The following is a 14,655-nucleotide window of genomic DNA, read 5'->3' on the forward strand; positions in this document are numbered from 1 at the left end:
GAAAAAACAACCCAAAACCAGACATGCCATTATGAAACTTTCAGTCTGTAGGAAAGACACAAACATTAAATAGGCACCCAAACATAAATGTCATTATACATGTCATTATACAAATGTCATATAGTGGTACATGAAGATAAATAACAGAGCTAAAGAAACAAATAACATGAAGGTAAATATATTAAGGATCTGTATATCTAACACAACAATTTTTAACTTACTATACATTGGCAATAAATAGATAGGATGCTTGAAGTCTTTAGCATGTGTATTATGCTGTAACACAAAAATCAGTGCAAATACTATTTCAACTTTGACTAAAAATGTTTTTACATATATTTATGTATTTTTATAAGTAAATGCATAATTGTATATATCAGATAGCATTCAGAGATAGGCTTGACTTCACTCATGTGATGATTTGGGACCTTTTGCAAGAAAATAAAAAGAAACAAAAGTAGTCACGAAAACCATCAGTATTTCACTCAGCCAATCAATAATTGTCATGAGGTGCTCTGGGGATATAAAGTCATATAAAATGTGGGTGCTCACTCAGGGATCTCATGGTCAAGTACCCACACTCCTGGATTGGCCTCCTAGACATGCGAGAGAGAAAGAGAAAGAGAAAGAGAAAGAGGGGGAGAAAGAGAGAGAGAGAGAGAGAGAGAGAGAGAGAGAGAGAGAGAGAGAGAGAGAGAACACTCCTCAAACAATCTTACTATCTGTGTAGCCTGGCTACCATTTAATTCTGGCTAAATGTAATGTTTTCCTCTCTCACTCTTCCAGTATATTTCACATCATGTATTTGTAGTCTGGTCAAGGTTCTGGGATGGCATTTGTATATAAGCTTAGATGGTTCAAGTTATTCACAGTCATTTGTTTTTCATTCTTTCCCAGTAATATGTCACAATCACATTTCAGTGTTTCAAACATATAAAATTGTTGTCATCTCTGGAAAGGTTATTTTATAATTTTTCCTTATGAGCCTGCAAAATCAGTTTTATGGTTATGTCCATAAGCTCTGCTCAGCCTATAATTGTACCTTCATAAAGCCAAAAAGGACAGAGAGCTTTCCATAATTATTTGGAGACAATTGCCCAAAAGGTTTTATTAAACTAATTTATCCTTTTCATTTAATCCAATCAACTCAGCTATAAATGTTGAGGCTTCTGCTGGTATTTTTGTTGGCATATGAATAGAGGCATTGCTATATTTAAAAAAATGCTATTCTTATTTATTGTGGGGTATCCAATTTGAACTATTGAATTAATGTGGCCATGGTTTCATTGACCCATCTGTATCTTCACTCTATTCTCCATTTGGTTAATAACACTTAATTTTTTTTTTAAAGGTAGCAGTCTGGGTATAAGTTTGTGGCTACAGCAGATTGAAGACAAGATATTGACCATGTCACCACTAGCTGAGAGGCCTTGGGTGAACCATTTAACCTCTCTAGGCCTCTCCAGGTCCCATTTGTAAAATGCTGCCGATCATATTTGTCCTCCTGACCTCCAGGGTTGCCATGAAAACCACTTCTATTATAATTGCTAGTTAAAATCTCAGTAGCATGCTTCAGTGTGATTCTGATTATCCACGTTGTGTCCACTTCCAGCCTGGTCCTGGGGAGAAAGACACTGGACAATGAGTCAAGATTTAGAAGTAAAAAAGTTTGAACACCTGGGGAACTCATTTATTTCTTCACTTAGCACATAATTACTGAGAAACGAATGTGCTCAGAACTGTGTGAGGCACTGGGGATAAAGAAGTGAATAAAACATCACAGGTTAAGTGTTCTTACCACAATAAAAATTAAAATAAAAAAAGAAGTAAATAAGACATAAATAGCTTAATATTTATTTCCCCCTAGGGAGTTAGCTATGTGAGGGTAGACAGCTTGTTGTATCCTTAGCAACTTCTATTCAGTAACCGGAAACAGAATCCCAAGTGGAAATGACATTGTGTCTCAAGAGATTAGAATAGTAGAAAGCAAATCTAATTTTTTTTTTAATGTGACATATGTGAGAATGATATTCATAGGAAAGAACCGCTCACAGGAATACACATAAGTGGGCCTTTTTCTTTTACTCAAGACATAGTCCTAGATTGCATTTGAGTGAGAGACAATTTTATAAGAATAATCTCGAATCCTTCCTAATATTGAAAAAATTAAAATAAACCATGGGACCTCTAATTTCTGATGACACGTATCCCTAGTAATAATGCTGTGACTGACCCTGTGGAAAGCCACAGTGGTGTGCCACCATTTCCTGACAGATGTATTTTGATGTTGAAGTGCTTGAAGGATTTATTATTTGTTAGACTCTCCCCTCTGTGATTACAGCAAAGATGGTCCAAATTCCAAGGGCCACAACAAATCAAATCTCAAGATTGCTATTTTGAAAATTTTTAGCTCTTGATAGCAGTTGGGGATCAAGCGGTGGATTGATCTGATTTTGATCAAAAACAAAGGTAGGAATTGATTTGTCTTAAAATAAAAATAACCAGCTCCTGCTAAACAAACTTGGTTGTTAAGTAACCAAATCGAAACAGAATGGTGTTCTGCAGAGAGAACAGGTTTGGGGACCCAGAGCTACCCACCACTAGCTGAGAGGCCTTGGGTGAACCATTTAACCTCTCTAGGCCTCTCCAGGTCCCATTTGTAAAATGCTGCCGATCATATTTGTCCTCCTGACCTCCAGGGTTGCCATGAAAACCGCTTGAGGAAAGGGATGTGAAAGCTCCGTTTACTGTAAAAACCCTCTGTGTTTGTAGTCTTAACCCATTCGTGATACCGCGAGTCCCTTGGAAACCAGTCCACAAAACGGCTGATCTCACTGACGACAGAAGCATAATTGCCCTGTGACCAAACCCACTTTGTCCCTACCAAGCATTCCAGACATTTTATTGCGGGACCAGCATCTATGGGAAAAAGTCAAAAGGAGACCGATCAGAGGAATTCCACTGGCCCTTCCCAGGGCCCTGTACACAAAATGGTCCCCTGTGCATTATTACTTCGCTGTGTTTGCTGATGTCCACAGTTTCCAAGACAATAACAGACTGATAACTGGGTGATGATAAACAGTGAGTGTGAGGATACACCAGTTTTCTAGAGCAAAGGCCTCTGTATCCGTCCCTGGGATTGCAGCCCTCCCTGGCTCTTCTTCCCGCTGGAAGTGTAAACAGAGAATGCGGAGGCGGACTTTCTTTCCAAAGCCGAGGAATGATACCAACCAGTGAATGTCTTCAGAGCAGCACACACACTGATGGTTTTGCTTTTTGTTACATGCGCAGGGCAAAGTGATTCTAGATTCTGACCAAATTCCCTGTGTCAGAGTTTTGTGCTTCACGGTGACCAAGCTTGAGGCTCTGGATTAGGCCTTGGCTCACAGCACTGGCTGGGGGAGGAGAAGTGGGCAGAAGAGGAACAGGACCATTCCACTTCGGGTGTTATTTTGCTTTGTGTTTTTGCTCATATTAAGCAACCGGCCATAAGAGAAATATAATATACAGCTCTGCCCTTGGGTGGTTAAATTTTCATCGGTAGCCGAAACTAACACTAGAAAAAATTTTGCGAACACTTTAAACAAACAACTACATATCGGATAACAAGATTATGAAAATAAGTTTGCTAAATCAATAACGTATGCTTAAATTTTCCACTAGGTTGATTGAATTGAAAAAAAAAAATAATTCAATTGCTTTGTTGGCCTGTATTCTCAACCAGAAAGTACTGAATTAGGGCATTGCTTTTTGTGAATATGCAGAATTCCTGGGTCCCAATTTCTTCCATGAGATTGTAAATAAATTGATTGTGTACAGAAATAAAAGGAATGCAATTGAGTTAAACCAATCATTATTAAACTTATTTTATACTAGAGGCCTGGTGCATGAGATTCATGGACTGGGGTTGGTGGTTCCTCAGCCCAGCCTCTTGCACTTTAGGACTCCTTGGGGGCCCAGTCTTCTCCCCCTCCCTGCACCCGGGATTGGGCCTAAGCCGGCAGGCAGACATCCCAGACCCCTCGTTCCTTACTGCCTGCCTGCAGCGGAGGCAGGAGAGGCTCCTGCCACTGCCACTGCACTGACCAGCTGTGAGCCAGGCTCTCTGCTCCTTAGCGCTCCCTTGGAGGTGAGAGAGGCTCCCACCACCACCACTGTGCTCGCCAGCCATCAGCCCAGCTTCTGGCTGAGTGGTGTTCCCTCTGTGAGAGCACACTGACCACCAGGGGATACCTCTTGCATTGAGCATTTGCCCTCTGGTGATTAGTGTGCATCATAGCAACAGGTCATTCCGCCTTTTGGTCAATTTGCATATTATGCTCTTATTATGTAGGATGCCTAAAGTTATGCTATGTAGATCTCTCCAATTTATTCATCGGCGTATATATCCATATGCATATATAGTAACATGAAAAATGCATTCCATGAATATAAAAAAATTTTCCCACAGCATAAAATTTTACCCTAAAATATAAGCAGACTATGAACAATAGTACTCAGGATATACAGGCAAAGACTTAAATGGAAATATACAATTTATAATATAAAGAGGAAGCCCATACAAGGGCTTATAGCATACAAGCCACTGAAGACACGTTTTGGAAAGTGTGTGGTGGAAAGTGAGGAGGAGAAAGTGTGGCTAACAAGCAAGGAGATAAATGCATTGTGAAGTTTCCCAACATCTTAAGATGATAAGTAGTCCTGTATTTGAATTGTTTTAGTATGGGCCACTTGCAAAAACATTCAATATTTCCCTTTTAAGATATAGTAAGCCAAAATATATATATGGAAAGTTCACTAAGTCATTGATAAATAATCCAGTGTTGACTTTTAATCTAGAAATAACTGGCCAAATTGATCCCAGCCTTCCCAACTATAATTTTCCCCTGCAGAGTACATTGATTTGTGTTACCTTATTGCTTTCTCTCATTGTTTGTCTTTCTTTCTTTTTTTTTTTCTTTGTTATTTTATTTTCCTGCTGGTATAATATATGACTGGGGATATTGAATTTTTATGATTTTATGTATTTTGAGCTCATAAATTCCCTTTACTTGTCACTTTTCCAGATTGGGGCTGTATCTTTTTCTATTCATATTAGAAGCCCAGTGCATGAAATTCGTGCACTGGTAGGGTATGTGTCCTTTGCAGGATTATTTTTGTAATGTATTCCTAAAGAGGAACTGGATTATGGACATAATACACATATTCATTGTTACCAAGCACTTCTAAATTGCCCTACAATACATCAATTTTTTTTGTATGAAGCTATGAATCTTTCATTTGCTCCTTTTCTGTGGATGAACTCTCCAAAGGTCCTATCTGAGATTATATCCAAAATGTATTCTTCTTTTTCTCTTTTTTTGTTTCCATTTTTTTAAACCAAAGTATGATTTACATAGAATAAAACTTACTCTTCTTAGTGTGCATTTCTACAAATTTTGACAAACACATACAGTTGTATAACTACAACCACAGTTAGATATAAACAGCTCTTCTAACTTCAAAATAGTTCTTCCTTCTTGAACTTCAGAGATGTTGAAAACTCTGCTGTGTGTTTCATGAACTTGATGCTTCTCTTCCTATTTTCTCTCATCCACTTGTCCTTTGTATTGTAAGAATTCAGCAAATGCCTTGAGGGAGAAATCACTGAATGTGAGGTCACTTTTCCAGGCATTTTTTTTCTCTCCCGAAGTCGTCCCTTGAAGTCTGCAGTGGCTCTCTGATGCCTTTAGAGTTTGGGTTTTTGAAATTTTATCCAGACTTTCTAGTTGCTCTCCTTGAGAGCATTCGACTGCCACAAGCTATGACATTGTAGGCAAATACCTAAGTCAGTCTATCTACATTAAACAGACTCATTAAGACCCTCTTCCAAATTTTTTCATTGGTATAGATCTCAAAGGGTAAAAGAAATGTAATTGTTGGCAACTGTTATTACTCCAAGTGCTCCATCATAGAAAGAGCTTTGTAGTCAAACAATGGATTCCAATTCCAAACTCTGCTACTTTTTACTTATATGACAGGGAATCTGAATCTGTTTCCTTTCTTTCAAATGGAGATGATAGCCGAAACCCATTTGGCTCAGTGGATAGAGCGCCGGTCTGCAGACTGAAAGGTCCCACGTTTGATTCCGGTCAAGGACATGTACATTGGTTGCGGGCACGTCCCCAGTAGGGGGTGTGCAGGAGGCAGTTGGTCGATGTTTCTCTCTCATCGATGTTTCTAGCTCTCTATCCCTCTCCCTTTCTCTCTGTGGAAAATCAATAAAATATATATATATTTTTTAAAAATGGAGATGATAAAAACAACAACTGGCTTTACAGTTTTCTTTTGAAGATTAATGAGATAACAGATCAAGTACCCTGCACATAGTAGGCATTCAATAACTTATAAATATTACTATGTAATATGTTATCACTTCTCTTGGAGCTTGCATTCATCTCTTAGAAATGATGGAGAAGGGGTGGGAAAGCAATGCCCTTCTCTGAGCACCCTGTCAGATGTTGTGAACGGTGAACTTGATTGAACTGACTTTATTCACAACTGTAACAAGACATACACAATACTTTTTTCCTTAAAAGATCATAGAATTATACACAAACCATCTGAGTTGGCGGGATCTTGAAAAATCTATTCCAAATGCTTCATGTTACAGATGAAAGAATTGAGGGGCCAAGAGTCGTTAACTGACTTTGTCAAGGTCAATTCATTCGTTAGTATTTATTTAAGTGACCCAAATTCCCTAAGACCACATATATCTTCCCTTCAAAAATACTCCTTGCTCCCATATTCAACTGTAAATGTAAAACAGAGACAATTCTCATGAGACAATTATTAATGTTTTATTGTTACTGGCTCATTCTAAAACCCATAGATCTATTTTTAAATATTTTATTTTAATTTCTATCCACACAAATTATGTGACTTCCTGCCAACTAAGACTGAAATAGCTACTTACCATTCCTTTCCCATTCCAATGATATATCCCGTGGCTTTTCTTTCTCTCTCTATTATTAAGAAATGGTCTGCCTTACCCTCCAATGCCTAAGACAGAAAAGAGCTCACAAAACCCCACAGAAAGCAAACTTGTTTTCAAGTTTGACAGCTGAACGGGGGCTCAGGACCTCTCCCTGGGCACTGGTCGCACAGGTGGCCACGGGCAGCCCCAGCCTCTCCTCTAGGAAAGGGCAGGTTACCAGCATCACCATCACCCTCGTGCTTCCCAGCCAAAGCAGCACCTGGAGAATCATTTTGGTTTTTTTTTTGTAAGCCCCTTTGTTTAGCACACATTTTAGCAGCGTGTGTTCTACTAAAGGACAAATAAGCCTGAATCCCATGTGGACCAAAGAACTTGGAAGAATTTCGTGATCACAGAGCACAGAGTCATTTTAAAAGCCTCTACCTCACACCAGGATTCCCAAGGGCTGCTCCTGGGACACTCTTTCCCCGGATCTTCCCATGGGTTACTCCTTATAGATATTATTTTCAGCCTAGATGTCTCCTCCTCATTAGAGACCACCCCTCACCATCCAACCTCCAGTGGCCCTCTATCATCTCTCTAACACAGCACAGGGGCGTATTTACTCTCTGTTGGAAATATGCGTCGTCTGTCTCCCACGAGAATGTACGCTTTGTGAAGCACAGTCCTTGCTCATCCCAATGTGTCCCAGTCTGGCTTAGAATAAGTGAATGTGGGCATGTATCCTTCCAATACAACCATCAGGTTGGGTTTCAATAGTGACCTCACTACTTACTTGCTGGGTGAATTAAGCAAATGACTTCAATACAAGGAACCCCTCAGTGCTTATCCCAAGATAAAGGTGTGCATCTCATGAGTTGTTTTAGTGGTCAAATGAGATAGATGTCTGCCAAGTGCTTAGAACAGGACCTTAATGACAGTAGTTATTACTATGTCCATAATTAAACTAGAGCATATTATCAAAAAAGAGACATGAAGGTATATACCAGTAAATATTAAAGTTAAAATCAAAGAGTTCTAATTCAGTCACATAAGGTACATTTTAGATGAATTAAAATCGGGTTTTTCTGTTGGCTGTTCAAAGTTATTCGTTTTTACAAAGGATCCCTAATTCAAGGATTAGAATTTTAAAGTAGAATTTTGAACACTTCTTACAGCTACGTATGTAGTGGCAACGTTTTTCCAATTATGTCATCCAAGAAGGTGCTACTTTCTGTTTCTTGAGCTACTGAGTGGCTTTAGCTGGAGTCATCCTAAGGGTTTTCAGAAGATCACAGCTCTTGGAGGACTAGGAATCTAACTGGAAGGAGGGAGTCCTCCTTTCCTTTATTACACCTCTATTCTCCCATGGTGAGTGAATGCTCATACAAAGCCCACATTTCCCCACATACTGCTGTCTCAAGCAAAGGAGCAGTGGCTAGCTCCTGGCTGTTTGCCGCTGGCTGGGAAGGAAGACCCACTCATTTGCCTAATTTAACCTCCCTCTCCCTCTCCCTCCCCCTCCTCCTCCCCCTCCCCCTCCTCCTCCCCCTCCCCCTCCTCCTCCCCCTCCCCCTCCTCCTCCCCCTCCCCCTCCCCACCCCCCTCCCTTTCTATTCCTCTCTTCCTTCATTGAGGTCTTTCTTTCCTTACTGTGTCCAGCTTTGCCTGCAACTACCTCTGAGCCAGGTCAGCCACCATCTGTGTGTTGGCCGGTGAATTAAACGCTGTGGGTTAAGGGATCAGTGAGTAATGGTTCACTCAGGCATCTATTAATATTTGAAGTTGCAAGCTAACTGGTGGTAGAGAAAGATCTTAAAGCAAGGGGTGAGAGTTTTATCAACTTCCTGGCCCTTTGATCCTAAATCTGAAAATAGAAAGGAAAGTGTATCTGAAGTCAAACTCCCTTCTTAGTCGCTGCCATTCACTTTAAAGGTTTCTCTTAAAAGCCTTTCAAGCTTTGTCTCACTAACAAGATAGTTCCTGAACATATACACAGGCTCTATAGACAAAAAAAAAAAAAAAAAAAAAAAAAAAAAAGTTTTTTCTACTGATGCCATTTCCTTCCTCTATTTTCCTGTATTCATGCCCACATTTTAAAATAAAAATATTGAGGAAATAGAAAGCACGGAGAGGGAAATTGGGCAAATAAATACTGACCCTCTCCCAGTGTTTGTGGAAGGTGACACCGGAAAGGTTGGCAATTGTGCTACCTGTCACTACCAGACCAATAAGTAGAGACAAGGATTGAATCTTTTTTATTTCCTTTATTGATTAAGATGTTACATATGTATCCTTATCTGTCCACCCCCCCTCCATTCTTGCCCTCACCCCCTGGTGTCTGTGCCCATTGGTTAGGATTATATGCATGCATTTAAGTCCTTTGGTTGATCTCTCCCCTTTACTCCCACCCTCCCCTGCCTTCCTTCTGAGGTTTGACAGTCTGATTGATGCTCCTCTTGTCTCTGGATCTGCTTTTGTTCATCAGTTTATGTTGTTTATTATATTCCACAAATGAGTGAGATCATGTGATATTTATCTTTCTCTGACTGGCTTATTTCACTTAGCATAATGCTCTGCAGTTCCATCCATGTTGTTGAAAATGGTAAGAATTCCTTCTTTTTTACCACAGCATAGTATTCCATTGTGTAGATGTACCACAGTTTTTTTAATCCACTCATCTGCTGATGGGCACTTAGGCTGTTTCCAAATCTTAACTATGGTAAATTGTGCCACTATGAACATAGGGGGGCATATATCCTTTCTGGTTGGTGTTTCTAGTTTCTTGGGATATGTTCCAAGTAGTGATCTTTATGGCTGCTTTATTCAGATGGCTGGAGATCTGAGAAGGCTGAGGATTATATACCCTAAAGACTATCTTAAATCTCACTTCAAAGCCAACCTTTTCTATAGGGAGAAGAAACGTGTAGGTTAAGGGTTTGGGATTCAGAAGAAAAGTAGGTAAGGGGTTGGAATTCAGGGAAAAGGGTTAATCAGATAAAAGCTGCAGTCTGGCGCTTTTCCTAGCATCCCCTCATCTGCTGACTGGGGACTCTTATCTGTGTCCTGTGCTGTTGACTGGACGTTCTCTCCCTGGAGCACACTGAATTAGATACCATCTTGGTTGTTTGCGGTCCTCCTGGGGCACAAAGGTTGCTGGAACAATGGCTTTTTAGTGCATTAACTACCACACCTATTAACTGTATTGCCAAAACCAAAAACAAACAAACAAACAAAAAAAACAGTTAACTTCTTGAGTTTCTTGAGTTCCCCACCAAAGGTACTGTGAATTTTTTCTTTGCAAATTTCAGAGTCTTTCTGTGTGTTCCTTTACAATCCAGACAGGTAGCTCCTTGCTTTCTTCTGATCTCCTAGCCTTCACTGCAGTCTGAGGGTCAAGGGTGGGAGGCCTCATGGGGTGGGTAGTACCATCCGCACCGGCATTCCAATGTAGGAAATTTTTTAAGGTGCATATTCCATATATTTTGGTGTGTGTATGTTTTTTTAAAGAAATGTCCCCCGAAGATGCTGATATGCAGCCAGTCTGAGAATCCCCCTTTAGGGCAATAGCACAGCATAAGTTGCCACGAGACCAAGTACAATGGCTAATTGCTCCTTGATGTATGCCCTTTCCTTGGCACAGAGAGGGCGCTAAAGCCATATTTGTTTATAAAGTTACTCATAGGAACACACTTTGTAATTTGTCTCATCTAAATTCCATCCTCTGCTACTCTTCAGATCCCTGAGCAAGAGGTTCTTAGTTGGGGAAGGGGGGAGGGAAGGAGCCAAGACTGCTTTGGGAAATCAGCAAAAGCTAATGAAAGCTTAAGCACACAAAATTTGGCCTCCAGTTTCAGGGAATTCACAATCTTCCCTGAAACCTGTTCATGGTTTCTGTTTATTCATTCACTCATTATTCATTTTGTAATGCCCTACTGGGCGCTGGCGGGGGGGGGGAGGGGGTGTGTGCTCAGAACCAGGGTTAGGCAAGCTTTCCAGTTGGGGATGGTGCATGGGTTTTCTTGTCCCCTTCTCAGATTTGTAGAAAAGGCCTCTAGAATTTGGCCTGCGGTAAGAGAAAAGGAATTTAAATGGGGTTTGGAGCTCTTACCACTTTCTGGCTTTGTAACTTAGAAGTATAATTATACATTTTATCACTCTAACTAGATTTCTGGCTCTGTTAAGTCAGGGCCCACATCCCTGAATGCTAAGCAAGGTACATTAACTGTTTCAACAACAATAATTGGTGCATGCATTTGGGATGAGTAAGAAGAGATGGAAGGTATGCAGGGAAGGGAGCTAAAGGGAGCCCGAGTGACTCCTCAGTAAGAAAAGGGTAGCACCTGGTTTGCTGACTACCTTAGGAGCCCCGATTCCTAGTTTGCAAACCAGCCTTCCACAGACACATACAAACCATAGGTAACACACTAGGCAGGTTTTTGTTTGATTTGTTGTTTGTTTACCTGTGAAACCTGAAATGAGAGTCTAGGACTCCAGGACCAATTTCTAGCAGTACTATTTCAAGCCAATCCCTTGACCTCTGTGAATTTTTATTTTCTTCCAGTGCAAAATGACAAAGGTGGGTGGGGGAAAGCAAGGTAAGTTCTTAAGGTCCAGTTGAGACTCACATTATTCTACTGACTGAAAAGCAAGAATTAAAAGGCCAAAGCTGCCATTTCCACACCCATCTAATTTGCATCCCTTGTAGTATCAGGAGTTTAGGAGTGTGATGGTCACTTATTGTCACAGTTATTAATTCTTTGGTCTGATGTTAAATATTTATTGCTGTGTTTCCAGTTGCAAGAGAGTTAACTCTAGATTATCTACTAGCATATTTCTATTATTATTTGTAATCCTTCGGTGCCTTCTTTTCTACCAACTGGTTCAGACCCTAACCAACAACAGCAGAGGACCTTGGGCAAAGCAAAGGGTCTTTGATGTCTGAAGCTTAGAAGGCTTGAAGGTTGAGCTTAGAGAGGGGGTGACCTTGACCTTGTTCTAAGGCATTTACCTCGGACTTTTTTGGCATGTATAGTACTCTCTGTTTTGTATTAACTATAACACCTTCTCTGCCCTATGATTTAGAATATTTTAGGGATTGATTCTGTAATAATTGTATTTATTTTCTTTAAAATGCACAATATATATTCACATCTATGCCTCATTTCCCCTTTAAGTTCTAACTAACATTAGTACATGAGGGAAAGTGATATTTTATAATATATAGTTTATATTAACAAAAGTTTATTCCGCTTAATTGTGTTTCCATTTTTCTTTTATACCAGGTATCATTAAAACATTCCAAGTTCACCCAATTGAAGTCCACGAGAATTGGTGATCAATAAGAAGGCTCAGACGTGGATATCTGATTGCTTAACCGTGAGTAGAGTTTTGTGACTGGGGGCAAGGTTGGTACTCTGCTTTTTGCAATTACATAGCCTCTCTGCCTGATTCTTGCACCTAATGATGCATTGCAAGAAACCAAGCTTTCTGCAGTGCCCCTCATCATTTATTTACCAGGCAATCTATCAAGTTCAGAAAATATATATATATATATATATATATATATATATATATATATAATCTTAAGCAAAACAGTCCCCTTTCAATAATAAAGTCCTTACTTCCTGCAAAGAATGCCGATGACTTGAGGTAATGAAGAGAAGATGAGTCAGTCTTCAGGGGGGTAGCTCCCTTTGCACAAACACTGATGATGTCAGAAGCATTAAGTACCCCTCACTTTCGACAAATTCTTCTTAGCTGGGGGGCAAACTTCTATCAGCAGAAAGTCTACTTGGGCAGCAGGAAGAGGCGATTTTAAAAGATAAGGGATGGAGAAACTAAAGGATACTTCACTTGTTTACAATTTTACCAAAGTGGGCATCGGTAGGATGAAAAGGTTTTTAAAGGAATTTCTCATGGTTAGGCAATTATTGTTTCAGGATTATATCAGTTACACCCTGCATTAGTTTGCTATGGCTACCATAGCAAAATACCACAGACTGGGTGGCTGAAAAAATAAAGATTTATTTTCTCAGAGTTCTGGAGGCTAGAAGTCCAAAATCAAGATGTCAGCAGCCCTGGCTAGGTGGTGACTCAGTTGGTTGGGGAGTTATCCCATACACCGAAAGGATGTGGGTTTCATTCCCAGTCAGGGCACATACCTAGTTTGTGGTTCGATACACAGTTAGCATGTGTATGGGAGGAAACTAATTCATGTTTCTCATATCAGTGTTTCTCTTTCTCCCTTCCTATCTCTGTCAAAATCAATATAAATATATCCTCGAGTGAGGATTTTTTTTTTAAATGTCAGTATGTTTGTTTTCTTGTGAGAGCTCTGTCCTTGACTTACAGGCAGCCATCTTCTCCCTGTGCCTTCACATGGCCGTCCTACTGCATGTTTATGTCAGATGTCTCTCTCTCCAAATTTCCTCTTCTTAAAGGACACCAATCGTATCGGGTTAGGGCTCACCCTAATTACCTAATTTTAACAAAATTACTTCTTTAAAGACCTAATCTCCACATACAGTCCCATTCTCAGCTGCTGGGGATTAAGACTTCAACATGTGGATCTGGGAGGAACACAGTTCTGTCTATAACACCCCATTATCATTTTCTTTCACGAGTATCCTGGTATTTAGCTTATTGCACACGAACTCTCTCTAATTCTCCTCATCTGAACTCCCTTAGCATTTCTATCACTCTCAGAGCATTTGTCTTTTCTGCAGTTTGTTATAGTCCTTTGTATGTAAAGCTGTCATTTCCCATTGACATTTCATAATTTTTAAAATTGAAGAGTGTGCCTTTTGCATTTCTCAGAGCACCAGAAGAAAGTTGGTATACAATAGACATTTAATAATATTTATTAAATGACTGGCTAACTGAATGAATGAATAAATTAATGGATTAGATAAAGCCTTTGAACCCCAACTTACATGATTTAAGACTATCTCTAAATGATTATTAGTGGTGCTTTCTCTTCCCTTGCCACCCTTCTGTTCCCACAACAGGTAGAAATAGTCAAGGTCAAAGCTGGAGAGGACTGAAAGAAAATTTATTAACTGATGGCAGGAGAGTTACTGCTCTCCTCAGAGAGGTAGGCAAGAGACAGAAAATAGCATTAACTTGCCCAGATAAGGTCATTTTCCATGAGGACACTGCTAAGAACCAAGAGGGAAGGACAGTGAGTTTTCACCGAGACTCATTGAGCTTGAAGGGACACCCAAGGACATATGTATAGAAAATAAGAGAGATGCAAATCTGAAGTTCAGGTGAGAACTAGAGACAGAGATGTTCATAGTCATAACATATACATGGGAATTAAAATCATGACAGTGGGTGAGGCCATCTTCAGAGAATATATGGAGGGAGAAAAGCTGTGGTTTAAAAAATGCCACCAAAAATTGTACATAGGAAGTTTCCCTGATAAATGACAGAAGAAAGAAATCTTATTTTTTATTTTATTTTATTTTTATTGATTTCAGAGAGGAAAGGAGAGGAGGAGAGAGATAGAAACATCAGTGATGAGAAAAAGTCATTGATTGGCTGCCTCCTGCATGTCCCCTACTGGGAATTGAGTCTGAAATCCAGGCATGTGCCATTGACTGGAATCGAACTCAGGATCCTTCAGTCTGCAGGCCGATGTGCTATCCACTGAGCCAAACCAGCTAGGGCAGGAGAAGGAAATCTTTATGCTACTT

The 14,655-nt window shown here is 40.0% G+C and overlaps 1 protein-coding gene across 6 annotated transcripts in view; it reads left to right on the forward strand.

Annotated features, from left to right (window-relative positions):
* CALD1 (caldesmon 1) overlaps positions 1-14,655 on the forward strand; it is a 186,323-nt gene that overhangs the window by 47,168 nt on the left and 124,500 nt on the right. For all 6 annotated transcript variants that reach the window (XM_045576937.1, XM_045576930.1, XM_045576945.1 and 3 more), the window contains one exon: positions 12,241-12,334. The gene's annotated coding sequence lies outside the window, so the exon portion shown is untranslated. The remainder of the gene's footprint in view (positions 1-12,240; positions 12,335-14,655) is intronic.

The sequence above is a fragment of the Pipistrellus kuhlii genome, unplaced genomic scaffold (assembly GCF_014108245.1).
Source record: "Pipistrellus kuhlii isolate mPipKuh1 unplaced genomic scaffold, mPipKuh1.p scaffold_m20_p_10, whole genome shotgun sequence".
Taxonomy (NCBI): domain Eukaryota; kingdom Metazoa; phylum Chordata; class Mammalia; order Chiroptera; family Vespertilionidae; genus Pipistrellus; species Pipistrellus kuhlii.